The following is a 17,773-nucleotide window of genomic DNA, read 5'->3' on the forward strand; positions in this document are numbered from 1 at the left end:
TGAGCTCAGCTGAGCGGCGCAGATAGCTGAGACTACGCGCTGCATTTGGATGGTGTACATACGTATTTTACTTATGAAGGCAAGCCCGCGCCTAGCGGACTGCTTATCATAAATTCATAACCGAAACTTGTTGGCGCTGTTTATTTTTTAAAAGTTTTCACCTGAGGCAGTGCAGACACTTTTTTAAAAGCTGAGCTCTTTAAGCTTTTCGTTAGGCTGCATGGCGTGAAACTGGACCCAGCTTGCCTTTGCCACGTTAATCTCTGTGGCCCTGTGCGTGGTATAATCAGCGATTAACTATTTGGTATATTCTAATACCCATGCGACGGCCCTGTGCGGTATTAATAATATGAAGTGTATGCACGTGTAACAGTGTATATATGTATGTCTTATGTTTACCAGTATTCTATGTCCTTACTTAGTTTTTTTTTACTACTTTAAATATCCTCTGTTCATTAAGTACCCTATGTTGCCTATAAATGTACGTGTACGCTGCCTTGTGTATGGGCCCCCAGGCACCTTCAAGCTGCATTTCGCCGCTTTTCGCCTGGGGTGACCCCCAACTTAACGTTGGAAATAAATTTTCTTGATTCTTGAACTACGACGTAATGTCGTTCTCACTGAACCAACATTACGGGACAAACTGCAATCATGGTCATCGGCAGGAGGGTGTGCAACAAGGCGGCACTTGTGCACTTGTTTGCAGGACGAGAGTTGAGACGGTGATGCGATCTCCGTTGACGGCCTCGACCGCGCATTCAACAACGTGGCCTGCGTCGTACACCGCCTCACCCTCGATGAGGCACCGCGACCTTTCACAAGCTTTATCTACATACTTGTAGATGTTGGAGAACGGCACGCTTACTGAAAAATATCGAAAGAAACACCCAAACTAATTAGTATCGTACGGCGGAAACACGATAACGAGCGAGAACACTCACACATGGTTTCACTTTCTTACCAGCAATGCGGTCGGGGGCATCGGCGCACTCGTCGGCCATTCGGGGATTTCTTGGCCCTGCCGATTGGGCCGCAACTAAAACAAGTTCAAGATTACACTCGAAAACATTCGTTGTAGGCGTTAGTTGACCTTCACGAGGCTGTTCGTTCGACAATGTTCCCGCCTGAAGCAGACGATCCGCATACAGGAGAAGCGGCTGCTGCAGCGCTGTTGAGAGCGGAGTCCTCGTTCTGACGTCACACGCGAGAGGGCGCCACTTCAAGATCTCGAGGCCAATACCTCCTCGCAGCATAGCTCGCCTTTGCGGCTGACGCTGTCGGCGCATGCGTAGACACCGACTCTTGCGCCGACGACAAGTTATAACACGCGGGAGCATACGTTCAGCTGTAGCCAGGATTCTCGTTTACGCGGCCCCACCGACGCGCCACTGAGACTGCAGGCCGTCTATAAGGCGGCGGTGAAGGGTGCACGTTTTTTATATACACTTGTCACGGCTAACTCCTTTCCGAAGGCCTACTATAGCCGGGAGTTTTCCTGAGTTTTGAAGTGTCCCGCCTACGGGAATGCGTTAGCCAGGACTTGATTAAGAGTGTATTCCCCAGCACTCAGGCGCACTTCGATTCGCATTCCGCTTCCTTATTTCGGCTTCCCCGGCGGTTGCCTTTTTCGCTACCGACCGCCGGCTAAATACGTCACAGTCGGAGTTAACCTTTCGTTCAAGGCGACGACTCTTGTCATTTGTGCACCTCACAGTTCATCTTTATTCACTGATGTATAGTACCATCCTCGTTTATTCTCTGGATATAATTTATGTTACCAAATTTAAGTACTTAATAAAATATGGCTAATTTATTTAGCTAATAATTTTATATAATTCCCTGAATATATTATAACTAAGACTGTGCGAATATTCGAGTTTCGAATTCAAATCGAATAATACCTAATCGAATAATTCGATTCGAATTTTGAATAGCCAGTAGTCGAAGTTTCGCATAATTCGAAAGGACGAATATCTAAAACGCGACAAAGGCCAATGTTGCAACTTGGTTAGAGTCGGTTGGCTAAAACTAACGCTAACGTCGTTACAATAGGGCTTTCGTTGAAACCTTCGCCGATATCCTGGTTTAAAAGCGTGCGCATGTTTATTTTAAAGAGTATTATGTCATTTCTGCACGTAAAAAAAAAAAGCACGTGAGAAAACTGTCAAGCCCTTCTTAACTTCTCGTCTGAAACGAAGGCATGGACTTCTTGCGTAGTTCGGTTGCGTATGGCGCAGGCACCGTAAAACGTCCCGAATTTGGCCCGCGAAACCCTCGGTCATTGGCTTCACATCTGAAAATTTGTTCATGCTGTACAGTCGCCACTTCCGCGCCACCGAGCATGGAGCTGCACTTCAAGCATACATCGTCGAAATCGCTTTGCGACGCCTTCCCATCCCTGCTACTCGGGTGCCCAGTGAGCGCATGTTTTCAACCGCAGGAGACGACGTAACATCATGGCGAGAGAGCTTGAAGACAGGTCATGTGGAACAGCTTGTGTTTCTGCATGACTATTTGTAGTCTTTCAGTAGTAGTCACTCACCGCGTTATGTGCTCGAGGACATGGTCAGATTTCATTGCTTTGTTTTTTCTTTCAATTCTCAATAGAGTCTTTTTTATTCGATAATCCATTCGATATTTGAGATTTCTGGCCACTATTCGGCACTATTCGACTCGAATTGAATTCGAGATGAAATTTCGCTATTCGTACACCCCTAATTATAACTTACTTATACAGGCATGGAATAAATAATGGCTCTCGATCCTTTCGTCTTCCCACCAGCAACACATGTATGACAAAACCTAAATCACGCGAACATAGGGAGAGACGCCAAGACACGTTTATGGTGTCGCCATTATTGCATGCATTCGTGATTATTCTTTGAGTGGCACGCGCAACGCGTGACAAACAGTGTTGTTTTTCTGTTCCGAGCACTTCCGGTCGAGCACTTACTTTCGGTTTTCCGAATATTAAGGAAAAGGTAATGCAATAACGTCGAAGTCTGGGTCAGTTGGTACATGACGCTCAGGCAAAAACCAGTCGAAAAAGACGCCGGACAAGGGGAAGGAGTGACACAGGGAAGAAGTCACTTCTTTCCCTTGTCCGGCGTCTTTTTTGACTGGTTTTTGCCTCAAGGAAACGGTCTTGCAAAAAATAAAACTGGCATGAAACCTGGCATGAAATCTTGTTCAATTTAAGAGTTATATTGGATACATATGAAATAGGGGCATAAGTTTACTTACGATAAGGGAGGGTCAGTCAACTGTGAGGATAATTAATGAAAAATAATTGAATGAGTTCATTGAAAGAGCATATAGTTTTTCGCGAGGAGCTGGGATCGTAGCGGCACCTGGTGGAGCACATCTTAATCACGCGCTTCCTTCTACGTGCCCTCTGTGATCTGCGCTTCGGCAGCACGACGAAACACAGTTAACCCGAGGAGTACACCAGAGCACACGAACGCCGACAAGCGAGTGCCACTACCAAAGACCTAAGTCAAAGAATATAGTCGCCTCCAATTTTATTTTAGGTTATAACTCAGTATAATGCCGTAGTACTTTGCGATATGCTTAGGAGATAGAAACGAACTAAATTCCTACCGGCAGGAAAGCGCATCGAGTATAAGGGCGCAGTGAGTGTAATAACCTCTAAAATTTCAGGAAAATGACCTGTCATCGGACACGAACCCGTTACGAAAAACGAACTTCATAACGACATATGGCGCTTAATGCTGCAGAAGGGGCCACGTATGGGCACCGGCGTACACTGAAAGAAGCGAACTTAGGGTTTCAAGTTGAACCTGTAACCGACATCCTCTTTTTGACCGCAACTTGTGTCCGCAAACTTAGCGAGGCAATTAAGCGTAGGTGTCAGAAACTTTGCTCTCACGAAACGTTCTCTCGGCGAAGTGGCGTCCGTTTAACGAAATAGTCGTAACGCAAACTGAGAGCAAGGAAAAAAGAAATAGAAGACCGGATAGAACGCCGGAATTTCAACTCCCGTCAAATCTTTCGTTAAGCGATGCACCAACTCGCCCAACGTCATACTCTGCTAATGGCATCCGCTCATAGCTGCTTAAAGGCAGCTTTAACTTGCGCTGTGAGTAAACCCCTGTGTGCCTCTTTAAAAATCTTACGTGCCATGTTTGTGCATGTGTACGAAAGTATCTTCGTTGAGCGAATGGAATTTCAGATCTGCGAAATTGCATTCGTCTTTCGTTGTAAAGGAGAGCGGTGCGAACTTAAAAGCACTGAACCCTTTTTTCTCTCATTTACCCCAGCTGTGCTTGTTCTCATTAAACGGACTCTAATTAGGCGGACTTTAGCCCTAGGTATACACACGCAACGACCATTCGTGATCACACGTACATGGCAGCGCGTCGAGTGAGTGCCCACTTTATTATTTATTAAGGCGAAAGCCTTAGATGCCTCATGAAACATGAAAATTGACCCTCGGCGTCGGCGGCGTCAACAGGAGTAATGCAAGAAAAGCCTTATCCCATGATGACGTCACTGTATGACGCCACCACTGTAATAGATCACCAAAATTCGTGACACCGTCATGCGGTCATCATGACGTCGCTATAGGAGAGGGGCGGAGAAGGATCAATCCAGCGGCTGAGAACAAAAAGAAGATGCCTTTCGTGTTCAAGTCGTCTCAGGCTCATGCATTAGGGACCCTGTGAGGGTTTTTTTTCTTTAAGGCAAAAGCCTTAAATACCTCATCAAACTCGAACTTTGACCGTCGGCGTCCCACGTCAGCGGCATCGGGGACGAGTGATGCAAAAAATCATGACGTCACGATGACTTCACAGATCACCAAGTTCGTGACGAGATTATGACGTCACTGCGACGTCAGATGATGACCTCATCACATGACATAGTAGCCTGGTCAGAGGTGGTCTGATCACGGGGGCAATGCAAAACCACGTGAGGTGCCTACGATCTTGGAGGCAGTGCGAAGCCACGTTAGGTGCAGAAAGCTTTCGAAGGACGACGGGGCAGGATCAATACATCGACGGAGAAGAAAAAGAAGATAGCTTTCGCCTTCGAGTCGTCTTGACTCATAAGTGAATGCATAAGGGGCCTTGTGAGTTTTTGATTATTAAAACCCTCGGTGCGAAAACTCATTAAAGATATAAAATATTGATGAGATATTGGAACTCTTTGCAGTTACCGTGCGCTCGCGCGGAGTCTGCGCAACGAGCTTTCTTTTAGAGACCATGCCATCGATGTAGCTACTGTGGGAGGTTCGCGTGCAAATCTCATATCCTGTGATTATGTCTTTCCGCGCGACGAACATCAAGGCATTCCCGCCTTTTCTCACAAAAGCTTCTCAGCGACGGTTTCCCGGTCTCAGGGAATTTCAATTCCTCGATCTTTACTCGAACAATGGCCATCTCGTTAGCTGCTTCCTGAATTTCGTCGCGAAACCGAAATTTTAATTAACCAACCCTACGTGAAACTGTCTGATGCTTAGCCTAAAATTAAAATTGCGTCATACTAGAAGCGGCACCACTTCTACGTACTATATATGCAAGGAAGAGTGGTTGATTTCGTTATGAATTCTTTTTTGTTGCGGTTATCACTCTAGCATGATGACGCATGTTTAAGGCTTTTCGTAGAATCCCGAATCGTTAGGGAAGCGAATGTATATCACCGCGCAAAGGACAGCTTAACGAGGGGACCTTTAATGCCCCATCGATAAGCGGTGAGTATGGCTCGTGCAACACTACTAAAAATTTGAAACCACGTTCTCGCTTAATTTATTTTAAGTCGAAAGCGTTAGATGCCTCATCAAACGCGAAAATTGACCGTCGGTGTCGGCGGCGTTAACACGAGTGATGCAAAAAATCGTCATCACATGACGACATTACCATATGAACCTCACAGTATGACGTCATCATGACGTCACAGATCGCCGAAATCTGTGTCGAAATCACGGCGTCACTATGACGTCATCGTGTGATCACATAACGTGACGTCGCATGATGACGTAAGCACGTGACATCATCGCTTGATCAAAGGTGGGCCGATCACGGAGGCAGTGCAGGTGAGATGCAGAAAGCTTGCAATGCTTCCGATCCTGAAGGCCGGGCAAAACCACGTTAGGTGCAGAATGCTTTCGGAGGGTGGCGCGGAAGGTAGACTACATCAACTTAGAAGTGAAAAAGATGGCCTTCGCCTTGGAGTATTCTTAGGCGATTGCATTAGGAACCCTGTGAGTTTTTAAAGTACTATACCTGCAAGCAAGAACGTGGTTGATTTTGTATTGGAATTTTTATGCGATTATAACTGTGATATGACGATACACACTTAATTCTTTTTGTCGAAGCCCGAATTTTTTTTGGAAGCTTGTATATCACCGTGCAAGGGAGAGCGTAATCTGGGGAATTTTAACGCTTAATCGATAAGCGGTGAGTATGGCCCGTGCAACATTTCAAAACTTCCGCAGCCACATCACGGCTTTCTTGTGACATTGTCCATTTTACCATACCACTCTGTAGTAGAGATCACAAGCTGCTTGCCGCCCCACCCGCATCGTTCATTTTAACTTCGGAGCAGTTGAAGGGACCGCCCTGTGGCCTCGCGCCTCGCGTTATTGTCATGCAGGTCCCATGTTTGATACGCATAAGGTGAACACGCTGCACGTTTGGAACGCGAGCGCTTGCTTGCCCGAGAACGCCAGCGTCGCCGAAGGGCGAATTCTTTTGTCCGAGCCAGCGAAGCGACAGCGAAACGGCAACGCCGGGAGTTAGACACAGATCTAAGAAAGAGAGAAGTGGAGGCGAAACGCCAGAGACCGCGATTTAGACGCACCTCGCTCGGAGCAGCAAGCAGTAGAAAAACAGTAGAAAGGAGACCATAGCACAGAAAACAGATAATGGCAGAACAAATCACATAATCCCAAGAAAAAAACAGAAAATGATAGAAAATATCACGTAATCACACGAAAAAGAAATACGAAAGAGAACAGGAAAGAGCAGAGAAACGCAAGAATAGAACACAAAAGAACCGATAAGAGCACATAAACCCAATAGAAACACTTGCGAATTTATGCTCCGCAGTTCGTGCAGCTTACACTTGGGGTGGAACTGGCTTAGACTTAGATGCGAAGTATCTTATGGCGGAGTTCAATCCGGTGGTGGTGGTGGTGTGCGGCGTGACCACCCTTACTGCGCAAGCGCATACTCTCTCCACTCACCCTCTCCACTGCCCCTCTCACCTTTCCTTCTCACCTTTCCCTCTCCCATTTTCCTCTCCCCTTCCCCCTCTCCACTCCCCTCCACCTTTCCACTCTTTGAAACGCGGGCTAGACCAACGCCACCTAGACAAACTTCGTCAAGGCCGGGAAGCTAAACTCCATTTGTCACGTGTCGTCAGAGGTAGTGGGCTGACTTTTTTCAGTGGGCTGCTCTTGCTCGGCGGACGCTAGCACCCATGCATCACTACAGGGCTGCGACGCTGGTTGCGTTGTGCGCTGTGCTTGGTGGCGGATCATCACCTACGCCCGCGTTCGGCGGCGCGTTCGCAGCGGCGTTTTGGTCACTTCAGCATTACTAGTGTTCGAAGCTGGACGTGTATCGAATCTCTCACGCGCTGGATGCCATCCGATGTTGAGTTAAGTTGAAAGCAGTGCGAGAAACGCTAATACTGCGTTGCTCTGAGTGCCGTCGGTTCCTTTGAAACTGTTATGTGTGCTGCTTGTGTTTGTGCGCGTGTTGGTCGTTGAGTGATTAGGCTGCGATGCCAGGGAAGTGTTGTGTTCTACATTGTTGTGGCAACTACGACTCGAGGCCCAAGGTACACGTATTCGGATTTCCAACCGATGAAGACACGCGGAAGGCATGGATACGTGTTAACCCAAGGGATAATTTCAGCCCGACAAAGCATTCACAGGTAAATACACACCTTTTCTTTTGTTTTTCGTCTATTCCGTTTCACGTAGTATGATGGTATTACGTTTCATTTTTGTCTCGTGCGTGCGTTTCGCATTATGTTAGGGTGAACCCAGAAACGCGAATCGTAAAGTTGTCACTTTCTTGTCACTTGCAGGTGTGCGAAAAACATTTCAGTCCGGACGATATTCTACGAGAAGTAAGCCACACGGACAATAGCCCCGGGCGTGGAGTGACAGTACCTCTTTCGCGTGTGCGGCTTCGACCGGGAACAATTCCATGCGTTTTTCCTGGGTGTCCTCGATATTTATCAAAAGAGAAACACAGACGCGAAGACCCGGACTTCAAGCAACAACGTTTGGAGGTATCCGCACTGCAAATAGCCGTAGGGGAATCTCTTGTGACTTTGCGTAATGAGGAAGACGCTGACAAGATTCATAACGTAGGAGAATTGGCTCACTACATGAGAAACTCGCCGTCTGCGTTTCGGCATGTTGTGGAAGCAAATGAACACCTTTTACTGCTTCACTTTGGCGGAGTTACATCGATAGCGACGGACTTAACACTAGGCTTGTTGGCAGATCAAGAGTACCCAGACTTCGATAAATGTGAAAATGGCCATCACAGTGAGATACTGCTAAAAGGTGTACTCTGGTGCAGCACAAACATCTTGCTGAAAACGTTTTGCCGGCACCTTAACGAGAAGCACCGAGACAGAGAAGACAAAACCAGGAAAAGGAAACTTTCCACGCTCACCAAAAAAAATGAGTGCACGAGCGTTTGCAATAAACCAGGCACAAAAGCGGAACGAGATGTGTATGTTTACTTATATACTTTGAAGCATGCGTTGTTTTTCATTATTAGAACATTCGGCACGCTTATAACGTGGGTTACAATCGAATATAAAAGTCAACACATGTAACGCACTGTGGGAGTTGATGTAATGCGTAGCAGTCAGCAAGGAGCTGCATATGTCGCATTATTTGTCTGAGGCAAATGAAGGCCTTCGTGTCATAACGATGGGTTCACTATTGAATGTTTGTCGTGCATTCATGCATGTATATTTCGTTAAATACCATGCTACAGAACACACATTCTGGTATATACAATACATGTTTGCTCAATTATATTCGTCACGCACTTATTTCACGTCCTACCACTTTTGGTATAAATCCTGTTAGCGAAACAGCCGGAAGTGTACTTAGACATCTAGTATCATATAATTCACGCCTTGTTTGACAAACTTATGATCTGCATGCTAGGACCTATCACTTATTCTCCTCATACAGTCACGTCACGGCATACCAGTTTTGGTACACATCTTGCAAACCAAACGGTTGCGAGCCCACCATGAGCGTGGCATGCAAGTCATGCCGCACGTGGCATGACTCTCATGAATTTTACGTTACAACCTGTCATTTATGTTCGTCATACAACCATGTCACGCTATACCAATTTTGGTATACATACATGTGATGAAACGGCAGCGAGCGCTCCAAAAGTGTTTCATGTAAATCAAGCCTTACATGATATGCACTTCATAATTTACATGTTACAGCCTGTGAGTCCTGTTTGTCATACACTCCGGTCCCGCCATAACGATTTCGGTGTATATTAAATGAACTAAACGGCCGCTAGAGCACGAATACCGTAGCTCACGCAGGTCGAGCGTCAGCCCACTAGCGACACGTCACTCGAACAGCTTCCAGGCCTTGACGAAGTTTGTCTAGGTGGCGTTGGCTAGACATGCTGAAATTCTCTCCTGCGCAACGCCGCGATGAGCACCAGCGCATGCGCGTCCCCTGCCCCTCTCTCTCCTCTCTTACGCTGCCCCCCTCTCGCACACCTGTCGACCGCGTTCCCCGCTCGCCCTGTGAGAATTAACGGCCAGGCTAGAAGACAAGACGCGCGTAGCGTTCCTCTTCGCGTTCCACGGCGCGAGGTCGGTAGCATGCCCAACGAACGCCAACGGAACGCGATCGTGCAAGTGCTCCGGCTTCGCATCGCCTCATGGTCCCCTTTAGCGGGAAATGGTGTAATTTTTGTTCATCGGGTAGCCTCATTACATGTACAACTTCTGCTCGTTCTTACATCGTTTCACTTCAAAGACATGTCGACATGCGCGTTCCCTCAATGGCTCACTACAACGACGCCTCACCGCCTCCCACGCTTGCGTTGTCGACACTGCGGTATATATGATTTATCGCGGTAATTCAGCAAGCGCTCCTGAATGTGTAATGAGCAGAGTTCTGCGACGCTTGACACAATAGCCGCACAGCTTCGTGCGAACGACGCCTGGAAAGCGCTTTTCATCAGAATCGTTCGTTTCTTGGCGAACATATTTTGTTTGCGATTCGCAGTACAGGAACCATGTAGAGATGAGACCCCACGTAGAGAACGTTATCAACAATGCAGCAGGACTCATCGCGTCGCACTAAAGGAGGCTTCCTAGCGTGACACCTGTTGAGACAGCCTTACAGGCAGCCAGTGTCTTTGAAAGTTACGGGCCTTTATCTGACACTACTTGACAGGGCTTAGGAGATGAGTATTGCCCGTTCGAATAAATGTTCGGTTGGGCCTAGTAAGTACATAATTTCTAAGGAGGTGACATCAGCGCAGACCAGGAGAGGCTGCAAAGAAGAGTTCAGAACAGAGCGTCAGTGATTTTATAATCTCTTCTTCGTGGTCCGTCCTGGTTTGCGCCGTAGTCTTCACCTGAAAAGATATCATCCACTCGCATTTCACATTTGAACGTCGAGATGTCTAGGTTGATAGCGATAAATCTTCATTGTTGTGGGAGCTGCTCTTATTGTTGTTTTCTCTACTGATTATGTGACATTCGGACGCACTTGTGAAGATATATTGAGTATGGATACTTTGTCTGCCACGCGTTTTTGATGAATCGTGTGTTAGGCACATATCTTCAACATAATCTAGCACAATACAAACAGAATACTAAAGGAAATTAGTATTAAGATTGATACACTGTCACGGGCCTCTACGTATGTGCAGAATCTGCATAGCATATAGAGCACATTCATCACATTCCTGCCTTTACTCTCTCGCCTGTTTTCCTTCCTTAAACTGAACTTAACAAAAACATGACTCATCTTACATGTACTCAAGGATTCAAGCCCGGAAATTTAGGGCGAAGTAATGCAGGTATATACTTAAAACATTCAAAACGCTAACACGAGAAGGTTTAGGTAGGGTTCAACACGAGCGCTTACTCGCAAATGAAGGTTTTATTGCATAATAGGAAAATATATACCCAACCACCTCCTCTGGTACCACCCGCGCATGCGCATCGTTGGTTAATGCAAACACCGGAAATAAACACAGGCACACGCCCGCCACCCCTACCCCACCCCTTATCTAACCTCTATCCTTCGGCAGTAACACCTCTTTGGCAGATATGGTCAGTGATGGATGACTGATACAGATGGATGCCCTAGTATTAAAGGGCCCCTCACCAGCCTCTGAAAATACAAAAAAAATAACGCGTTATTCTCTCCTGGCGTTCCTCGTCTTTCTGGTGCACTTCGTGACGCAATAACAGTGAATCGCGTGACGTCATTGAGGTGCATACTCCCGATTGGTCGATATACGCGAAATTTCAGTTGTGAATTATCTCCTACACTGCTTTGCCATGCAGCCGCCACCCCGTTCTTCCTTGTCTAGCATGACTATCGCTCGCTATCAAGTGATTTCACTTCATTTTGTCTGTTTTTCGGCTGCGCAAGCGCAGAAAACAGCATGTAGCCGACAAGCGCGAAATCCTGATAGACTCAACGCTTAGTGTTGGCATTGTACACCTGCTTTTCAGAAATAAGTGGCCAAGAGGAGATATCGCCTGTAGGAAGAGTAGTGAAGGGGAGAAAGAGACTACTCCCTCGAATTTGAACTGGGGGTGGTGTGGGGCCCTTTGAAAGGACACTAAATCGACAGAAAATTTTTCGCAGTTTGGTAAATTACAATTTCGCGATGCCGAAAACACCACTCTTACCTCGAGAACGCGCTTTGTAAGCGAGAAAAACGCACGAAAAGAAGATGCGGGTATCGACACCACCTTGATCTTCCCGCACGAATTGCCGTAACGTCACCGATTTCGACGGCGTCTGCTAGGTCATACGTAGTTCCTAATAGCTAAACATGAAGTACATTGTCCTCCGAGGGGGCATATACTTACATACCATGTTTCATGAAATTTCATTGAGCTGATGTCGCCAAAATACGAAAAATACACTTTGAAATCCGTGGCGTCAAAGGACAGAGATTTAGACGCGAAATTTAAAAAACATGGCTGATCCCTCCGTCATAGGAATCGGTATAACGCGAAAGTGAAACGCATCTTCACAGAAGTACTGCTTATTGTGTAGAGATATATGAGAGCTTGTACAATGTCTATTCGTGTTTGGCCGTTATAGCACCGTTTGACGTGGATGCGCCGATGTTGACGGCATGTTTCTATCGCGACGACTAACGCCCATGATCCTGATTAAACCGTTGTGGTAGCTGACGTTGTGAACATATATTTGGACACAGCGAATCGTGAATCCCGCGTAAGGATAATATCAACAATCCCATAATCAACACTGGTACCCGGTATGCACTTCAAAGCGTCGTCAATTAAGGAGAGAAACGGCACGGGGTGCGCTTTCTAGCAATGGGTGACTGATGCCTGCGCTCATGCACACACTACCACACACCGCGCTTCAGCAACACGGGAGGCAAGAGGTTCGTAGCCTGAGCCGCAAACGCGACCGTCCCGCTGGCCTCTGTCTCGCAGGCGCTGGTCTCGCTCCACCAAGGCACGACATTCGCTCATCGAAATCGCGTCCTTTCTGCAACGCATATTGTAGCAGTTGTGTTAGTCGGTGCTCTCGCAATAGAAGCAGTCGGCGGCGGAGAAATCCCGTTGGTGCATGTGAAAGCTGCACTACTCCGATGAGCCGACGCACGCTAACACGAAGCGAAAGGCAAAGAACGAACTGCGTCAAGGGTGCCTCGTCATGTCAGCGCGCCGACGCGCACCGAGACGTTTTAACCACGACCTCCGATATCGCGCGCAATCTCGGAGTAAGCGCTAGTTAGTGTCGATCGTGACGCATTACTTCTTTTCACATCTCACAGACGGCGGCACCGCCCCGCCCCGCTCCGCCCTGCCTACCTACACCGCCAACAGAGAACACCGTGCGAAAGAGGATGTGTCAAAGATATAAGGCGCGTTCGTGGATTGTCCGTCATCTGCGAAGTTAGCTTAGTCGGTAGGGCGTCGGGCGCTTGCCGTCGCGGCCGCAAGGTCGTTGGTTCGATTGCCAGCGGGGCATGCTTTTCTTAATTTTTTTCTTTCTCACCCCTTGGCGTCCATTTTATCAACGTCATATCCGTGACGGATGTACTTGGTGGACCCCGGCATAAAACACTTTCGTGTTAAAATGCGATTTTGACCTTGATTTTCTCCTCTTTTAAAACAGAACATGGTGAAATTAAAGACATTAGAGTTCTGAAAGTGCAATTTATTAATGTAAGCGGATGAATTGTTTCACTTTAGTGTCTCGTTAATACGAAAAGCATCTGAAAGGTCACATGTCATTCCATCTCGCTGCTTGAATAAAATTTCTTTTTCCACAAACCGCGCCTTGCATCGACACCCAGCCCAGTGCACAGCCAAGTGTGTTAGCAGTTTTCCCTGCAAGGATTATTGATGCTCCCTTCATCCCAATCAGCGATGAATCATCCCAATCATTTAAGATTGATGATCCCTGACTGATCCGCGCACTTTCGGTTCCAGCGACTACAGTTTGTGTCTTTCAGTGTGATATTGGCTCGAACACTTACATGAAAGCCAACATTAGAGAGTTTGAGAATTGGGGACCTAAGACACAGGGTCCCCAAGCTGCGTTGGGTAGGCTGCTGGCACGTTCGGAGGATCAGCAGAATTTGAGAATTGGGTCAAACGCAGGCAGCGTTGGGTCAAACGTACGGGGCGCCACACGTGGAAGAATTAAAATGTGAGACGCGAGCCATAATGCGCCGTGGCCCGCGCTGTGTCTGCATCGCCTAGCTGGCGAGTGGCGGCCCAAGACGCTTTGGGGAGCCACGCTAGTTTTCGATTTTTGGGTCTTAAGCCAACGCGAGCGCAAGAGCCCAAGGACACCTTGGGTTCTGCGCATGCGCCCTGGCAGCTCCCAAATTTCTTGGGTGAATAAGCTCCTTCGGGCTTCAATTCACAGTCTCTCTATTACCTTTAGCTGCCAGATTCGCAGCGACATGTCGTGTTTGTCACGGCAGTAGCTCCGAGCAGTCGTTATACTAAAGGAATTCAGTAGTTCTATCGTGACCTAGTACTTTTATTTATTTATTTATTTATTTATTTATTTATTTATTTATTTATTTATTTATTTATTTATTTATTTATTTATTTATCCACGCGCATAGCAGCTCGACACTTCAGTTGATACAAGCAACAGCAACGGACATGTTTCAGATTCAGGCAACAGTGAAATGTGGCAACGCGAAATGACAGCTGACCTCGATAAAAGATCAGATTGCCATATCAGAAACGGCTGATCGGCGACAATCCCACGAGTGAGAGAGCATCGATTATTGGAAGACGGCGCATACAACTACAAATGTGATAGGAGAACATTTGAGGGCAACATTTATTTACGCTCTCGCCGGGCACTGAGTTTTTGTGCGGTTACACCTAAAAAGCCAAGGATACTTGTGTGGCAATACAAGCTCCCCTGAAAAGAGTATGTCTTACTCTTTTCAGAGAATCCTCACTTTCCACGAATATGACTCCCTTTAAAGAGGCAGGCTAACCCCCTTTGGGTCCCACGACTCTTCTACGAGAGTGTAATCATCTCTAAGAGTTTTCACGTATCGTTTCAAAGGGAGTCATACCCCCTTTAGCGGCGGCGTACAAAAATGTGTAAGTTATTTTTAGCGGCTTCTGGTACATCGCGATCTTTTTTTTAGCCTACCGAAGCGCTGCGTGCTCATTTTTTAAATGGTTTGCGAACGCGAATGGACAACTAGCGCCATCTGTATTCAGAAGCGGCAACTTAAAAAAAAGAAAAAAAAAAACATTGAGTAACTATGGACGTCTCCAGCTTCTATGGCCATGTGCGTACTTCTCCCCTTCTTTTTTTCTCATCAATGCTGTGCACGAGCATACAAAAAGAAGAATGTTACAGGGTGTACGTAGAAAGCTTTTGGTATTAGATGAAGCAAAGTTCACGTGCGGCCTGCGCAAAGCTAGTGCACGCGGCTTTTCCGAAAACAAACGTGCACATTTCTGTTCATGGCGCCTCAAACGCGCATTGTAACCAAAGGGTACTTTGTTAATATTTGCCTGTATGCGGTGAGTTGTTGCGTTCGAATGTGTTGATATCGGCATTATAAGCCTTGATGTGCATTCCAGTCGTCGTCTGAGAAGCTCTACTACGTCAGCCCAAGCAGGTGCTGACCACAATAGCTTAAAGCAATGTCTCAGATGGAGATTTTTCTGTTGATGAGGTTGACGACATGGTCGAGTTTCTAGTAGTGAGTAATACTTCTACAACCCTGACGGGTTTCTTGCTGCAGTGGCTGACTTTATTTTTCATTCCCCCATAGCCTGCATCGAATGGAAATGGAACAGCTGAGGACTGTCCTCAGTGCTAAACGTCAAAGGGGTGGGGGGGGGGGTGCTTGAACCTCTGCAGCTCATCAGCGTGGATGGACAAATGATTCCGTTTATCGACCGATTGTTTTTTAACATGATGAGTGGTGAAGGGTTCCAGCAATTTCAAACACGAGCACAAGAAAGGAAACGCACAGGACAACGCTGGACAGTTCGTACGAAACAAGCTGCACCCTGAATGGGTTAAAGTATTTGTGGGATGCAGTGCAGGCGGCATAGTGCATGGCTTTGAACTACATCAAGGCAAAGAGACGAAATAGGCGCTGTCCATTCCCGCATGGGCCTTGGTGGTCCAGTTTTGACGCGTCTCATAGAGAACCTTCCGCACCACGTAAATGTCAGGTGCTACATGGACAATTATTTTTCCTCTCTGACTTTGTTGTGCCAGCTCAAGTCAGACAAGGAGATGAAAAAGGAAGGGAGTGGAAGTTTTGACAGTAATGTCACGGAAAAGGGAGATGTGGTCATTGTTCGTTGGCATGATAATGGTCCTGTAAACATGGCGTGTTCGCTTGCTGGTGTAAGAAGCACCCAAAATGTCCGCAGGTGGAGTGAAGCATTAAAGGAGCATGTGATGAGTAAGTGCCTTGACGTTACAGCAGACTATAACAAGTACATGGCGGACGTCGGCAAACTCGACCTTTTGATATCTCTCTACCCCATGTGTGCCAGAACGAGAGAGTGGCCCGTAAGGGTTATTTTCCATTTTATATCATGTTTGGTGGCAACAGCTGGTTGAAATAGGTCAGGGATGCCAACGCAGCGGGCCTACAAAATCGTGAAGAGACGTGATGGCTTTTCAGGCAGACGCTGCACGCAGCTTGATCGCACCCAACAAGATTTAGCCCAGAAGGAGCCGACCTAGCTCCAGCACTCCCAAGCCCTTCAGGCAAGCCTGCAATGCTACTCCTACGCCAACAAATTCCACGAGGTTCGACAGAATGAACCATTGGCCGAAGTATGTGGTTGCAAACTCTGGACAGTGTTGCAGAAAGCCAGGATGCGATTCAAGGTCCCAGATTTTGTGTCGGAAGCGTGACGTGTCCCTGCGCCTGAGTGCTTCAAGAGACTGCTTTTTTAGGCTTCCATCAAAGGAAGCAGTAGAACGGACTCCAGCTATCTTTGAAATGTGTCCTGACAAGTTTTAGGCTGCCATAACAAAGACCAGAGAGTCAAGAAAGACTTACATTCTCATCGCTACGCGACCAACACAAGTGCTTGCCTTGAGGCGCTATGTACAGGCGTGCGTACACGTCCAGAATTTCTGTTAATGTTAACAAACATGTTCTTGAACACTCTCTTGGTATTTGAGCACCTAATAAAGCATTGTAATCTAGGAACGACATTTTTTTTTCTTCTTTAAATCATAATTCGCGTCTAAAGGTTTTATACGTGACAAGCGAAGACCCCCCTCCCCTACTGCAAACAAAGAGAGAACGGGCTCTCGCTTTTTTTAAACTTATGATAAATCATCAATGGATTGTTATCACAATCGTTCTTGTAATTAAGTCAGTGTTTGTGTGCAAAGTCTCCGACACTCCACCTCCCCCACTCGTCCCAGCACACAAACAAGAACCGATGACAAAAACTTAGTTGCTTGCGATCACGGAAGAATGTTTTATACGCTTCATGGAAGATATTTAATGAGTTCTTCAGAATCTGCCTCTCTTGCTTAAGGCTTCGCCTATACTCTTCGGTTTCTAGAAACAGGGTCATTTGGCGTATCGCCGAACCCGTTGCGCTTCCGTACCTCTTGTAAGTTATCCCATGCAATAAGGCTTAATTTCTCGAAGCGACTGAGGCCAACAACAGGCAAGACTTAAAATAAGTGGCGGTTCTTTGAAACGCGGAGCTTGACGAATCGCATCTTTCGAAACTGACTTCTCAAAATAAAAGAAAATGAAAACAAGTCCATCTCAGATCATTGAAGAAAACGCTATGCTGAATAAATATACATAAGTATGTCCGATAGCACTAGGCTGTAAGGTGACTTCCTGTTAAAAAGAAAATTCTCTCCAAACCCCTGGTATCCATTCATCCAGAATGAAAGATTAATACGTGCGGATAGTTTGGCATGATATCATCTTGCCCACCATCATAGGGCACTAGAATGTCGAAACTGTGCTTGAGCAAGAAAAAAAACGTCAAAACACGGTTGCTGCGTTTTGCGTCGAGTGATAATCTG

General features: G+C 46.7%; 1 protein-coding gene across 1 annotated transcript in view; it reads left to right on the top strand.

Annotated features, from left to right (window-relative positions):
- The window catches only part of LOC119400083 (allatostatin-A receptor-like), a 100,348-nt gene that overhangs the window by 36,843 nt on the left and 45,732 nt on the right, over positions 1-17,773 (top strand).

Source organism: Rhipicephalus sanguineus, chromosome 7, assembly GCF_013339695.2.
Source record: "Rhipicephalus sanguineus isolate Rsan-2018 chromosome 7, BIME_Rsan_1.4, whole genome shotgun sequence".
NCBI lineage: Eukaryota > Metazoa > Arthropoda > Arachnida > Ixodida > Ixodidae > Rhipicephalus > Rhipicephalus sanguineus.